Below are 4,783 nucleotides of genomic sequence, written 5' to 3' on the forward strand. Positions count from 1 at the left end.
AAGGATTCCTCCCAAATTCTTTCTATGATACAAATATGGTTTTGATACCCAAAGCAGGAAGAGACAAAACAGAGAAAGAAAATTATAGACCAATTTCCCTAATGAATATAGATGCAAAAATTTTAAATAAGATTTTGGCAAAACGAATATAGCATCTTATCATGAGATTAATACATTATGATCAGGTAGAATTCATACCAGGATTACAGGGCTGGTTCAATATTAGGAAAACTATTAGCATTATCGATCACATCAACTACAAAGCTAACAAAAACCACATGATTATCTCAATAGATGCAGAAAAAGCTTTTGACAAAATACAACACCCATTCCTACTAAAAACACTGGAGAACGTAGGAATAAAGGGAACTTTCCATAAAATAATAAGCAGTATCTATCTAAAACCTTCAGCAAGCATTATATGCAATGGGGGTAAGCTAGATGCATTCCCAATAAGATCAGGGGTGAAACAAATATGTCCATTATCACCACTATTGTTCAATATGATGCTAGAAATGTTAGCTGTAGCAATTAGACAAGATAAAGATATTGAAGGAATAAGAATAGCCAAAGAAGAAACTAAGTTATCACTCTTTGCAGGTGATATGATGATTTACTTAGAGAATCCCAGAGACTCAAGTAAAAGAGTACTTGAAATAATAAACAACTTTGGCAAAGTTGCAGGTTACAAAATAAACCCACACAAACCTTCTGCATTCCTATATGTTAGCAACAAAGTCCAACAGCAAGAGATAGAAAGAGAAATCCCATTTAAAGCTAGGGTAGACAGTATAAAATACTTAGGAGTCTACCTGCCAAAACAAACCCAGGGATTATATGAACACAATTACAAGACAATTTTTGCACAAATAAAGTCAGATTTGAGTAATTGGAAAAACATTAGTTGCTCATGGCTAGGCCGTGCTAATATAATAAAAGTGACAATTCTACCTGAATTAATTTACTTATTTAGTGCCATACCAATTAAACTATCAGACAATTATTTTCTACAGCTGGATAAAATAATATCAAAATTCATTTGGAAAAACAAAAGGTCCAGAATATCAAAGGGACTAATGAAAAGTAATGCTTGGGAAGGAAGCCTAGCGCTACCAGACCTCAAATTGTACTATAAATCAACAGTTATCAAAACCACTTGGTATTGGCTAAGAAAAAGAGAGGTAGACAAGTGGAATAGACTTGGCACTCAAGGCACAGTAGGCAAGGAATATAGCAACCTTCTGTTTTATATACTCAAGGACCCCAGCCTCTCGGATAAGAACTCACTGTTTGACAAAAATTGCTGGGAAAACTGGATAACAGTGTGGCAGAAATTAGGCATAGACCCATACCTGACACCGCACACCAGAAGAATAAAGTCCAAATGGGTACATGATCTAGGTATAAAGATTGATACTATGAATAAACTGGAGAAGCCAGGAATAGTGTATTTATCAGATTTATGGAGAAGGGAAGAATTTTTTACTAAAGAAGATATAGAAAGCATTATGAAATGCAAAATGGATAACTTTGATTACATTAAACTGAGAAGTTTTTGCACAACCAAACCCAATGCAACCAAAATCCGGAGGGATGTAGTAAATTGGGAAAGAATTTTTACAGCTAAGCTCGGGGATAAAGGCCTCATTTCTAGAATATATAGAGAACTGACTCAAATGTATAATCATAGAAGTCATTCCCCAATTGATAAATGGTCAAAGGATATGAACAGGCAATTTTCAGAGGAAGAGGTTAAGGCTATCTCTAATCATATGAAAAAATGCTCTAAATCACTGTTGATTAGAGAGATTCAAATCAAAACAACTCTAAGGTACCACATCACACCTATAAGATTGGCAAATGTGACAGAACAAGAAAATGATAAATGCTGGAGAGGATGTGGGAGAGTTGGAACACTAATTCATTGTTGGTGGAGCTGCAAGCGCATCCAACCATTCTGGAGAGCAATTTGGAACTATGCCCAAAGGGCTACAAAAGTGTGCATACCCTTTGACCCAGCAATATCGCTACTAGGACTGTATCCCCAAGAGATCATAAAAATGGGAAAGGGTCCCACATGTACAAAAATATTTATAGCAGCACTCTTTGTAGTTGCCAAAAACTGGAAGTCAAGGGGATGCCCATCAATTGGGGAATGGCTGAATAAATTATGGTATATGAATGTAATGGAGTACTATTGTGCCATAAGAAATGATGAACAAGAAGACTTCAGAGAGGCCTGGAAGGACTTATATGACCTGATGCTGAGTGAAAGGAGCAGAACCAGGAGAACTTTGTGCACAGCAATGACCACAGTGTGTGAGACTTTTTTCTGGTAGACTTGGAATTTTGTAATAATGCAAGAACCTCTTAAAAAAAAAATAATAAAATCCCAATGGTGGTTCTCTAAGGCAAAATGCCTTCCACACTCAGAGAAAGAAATATGTAAGTCATTCACACAATGTAGCCGATCATGTTTGTGTATGTGTATGTTTTTGTGTATCATGTTTTGATTTGTTATATGATTTCTTCCATTTATTTTAGTCTGACTACATAGCATGACTATAGTGAAAATGTACTCAATAGGAAATTATATGTAGAACATATACAGAAAAGTATGCAGTCGTGGGGAGGGAGGGGGGTAGTGGGGGGTAGGTGTGTCGGGGGATAAAATCTCAATTGTATGGCAGTGATTGTTAAACATTAAAAAATAATTTTAAAAAAATTTAAAAAAAATAAAAGACACCACAGACTACTAAGCAATATCATTACTAAACAAATATGCACAAAGTTGTATATCATACAAATTATGAGAGAAGTTAAGCAGGTTTTAGGAAGAAACAGACATCAAAACTGTACTAGGGGGGAACCCCAACATCCCCCTGTCTGAACTTGACAAATCTAATCACAAAATAAAAAAAAAAAAACAGATGTGGAGGAGATGAATAAAATTCTGCATAAGGTAGATATGGCAGACCTTTCGAGAAAATTGAATGTGGACAGAAAGGAATATAGCTTTTTCTTAGTGGTACACAGCACATATACAAAAATTGACCACGTATGAGGGCAAAAAACCTCACATTTTAGTGTAGAAAGGTAGAGACAGTCAATGCATCCTTCTCAGATCATAATGCAATAAAACTATAAGTAATAAAAGGCCATGAAAAGACAGAACAAAAATTAATTGGAAACTAAATATCTAATCCTAAAAATGAGTAGGTTAAACAACAAATCATAGAAACAATCAACAACCTCATTCAAGAGAATGACAATAAAGAGACAAACTATTAAAACTTATGGGAGACTGCAAAAACATTTCTTAGGGGAAGTTTTGTATCATTTAATGTCTACATGAAGAAACAGAGAAAGAGGAGATCAATGAGTTGGTCACGCAGCTGAAAAAAGCTAGAAAAAGAGCAAATTGAAAATCCTCAAGTAAATCCCAAATTAGAAATGCTGAAAGCCAACAGATCGAAGGGATCAGGGTGTCCCCATAACTTAGGCCTCCCCAGGTGGCAACAGTGGAGGCAGCAGTATATAGTGGCTCCTAAGACAGGCAGTAGCCCCCATTCATTTTTGAAGGTCTCATTATAAAGCCCCTGAGGAAATTGAGCCGTGTGGCAGCAGTGCCCCCATGTGAACAGCTGATTTTAATCTCACACTGAATAGCAGGCCGACCCCTGAAGAAAGCCCCTAAGATTTGAGAGCAGCATATGAATCTCAGCCCCCAAGCGCTGGCTGGGCAGAAATGGAGGCCAGGTGGTTGTGGAGAGGAAACTCACAAGTCAAGTAACTGCCTGGGAAAGTGCCTAGAAAAGGGAAAAAAAATAAGACCATAGCAGGTTACTTTCTTGGGGAACAGGTGTCTGCTCTCATCCTTTGGGAAGAGGAAGAACAAGGCATACTGTCAGAGGAAATCAAGGGCCCTGCCTCCAAAGGGGACTTAAACTTGGCTCAGGCAACAGAAGACCTTAAAAAACAAGTTAGCAGCTTACTAAAGGAGATCCAAAAAAATGCTGAGGAAAAGAGCAGCTTCAAAAAGAGGCTAACTCAATTGGAAAAAGACGTCCAAAATGCCAATGAGGAGAAAAAGATTTTAAAAAGCAGAATTAGCTAAATGGAGGAGAAGATTCAAAAGCTCACTGAACAAATAATTCGTTGAAAGAGAGAATTGAGTCCAGGGAAATGAATGACTATGAGTTAAACCAAGAAGTTAGCAAACAAAGCCAAAAATTTAAAAAAAAATAGAAGATAAGGTGAAACAACTCATTCGAAAAAACAACTGACCTGGAAAATAGATCCAGGAGAAATAATTAAAAAATTATTGGACTACCTGAAAGCCATGATCAGAAAAGAGCCTAGACATTATCTTCCACGAAATTATCAAGGAAACTGCCTTTTGTTATAGAATCACAGGGCTAAATGGACATTGAAAGAATTCTTCGTTCACCTCCTGAAAGAAACCCGAACAGAGAAACTCGCAGAAATATTGTGGCCAAATTTCAGAGTTCTCAGATCAAGGAGAAAATGCTGCAAGCAGCTAGAAAGAAACAATTTAAATACTGTGGAAATACAATCAGAATAACACAGGATCTGGCAGCTTCAACATTAAGCTATTGAAGGGCTTGGAGTAGGATATTTCAGAAGTCAAAGGAACTGGGATTAAAGCCAAGAATCACCTACCCAGCAAATCTGAATATAATATTTCAAGAGAAAAAATGGTCATTCAGTGATATAGACAAATTTCAAGATTTCATGTTGAGGAGAAGACCAGATCTGTATT

The sequence above is a fragment of the Notamacropus eugenii genome, chromosome 3 (assembly GCF_028372415.1).
Source record: "Notamacropus eugenii isolate mMacEug1 chromosome 3, mMacEug1.pri_v2, whole genome shotgun sequence".
Classification (NCBI taxonomy): Eukaryota; Metazoa; Chordata; class Mammalia; order Diprotodontia; family Macropodidae; genus Notamacropus; species Notamacropus eugenii.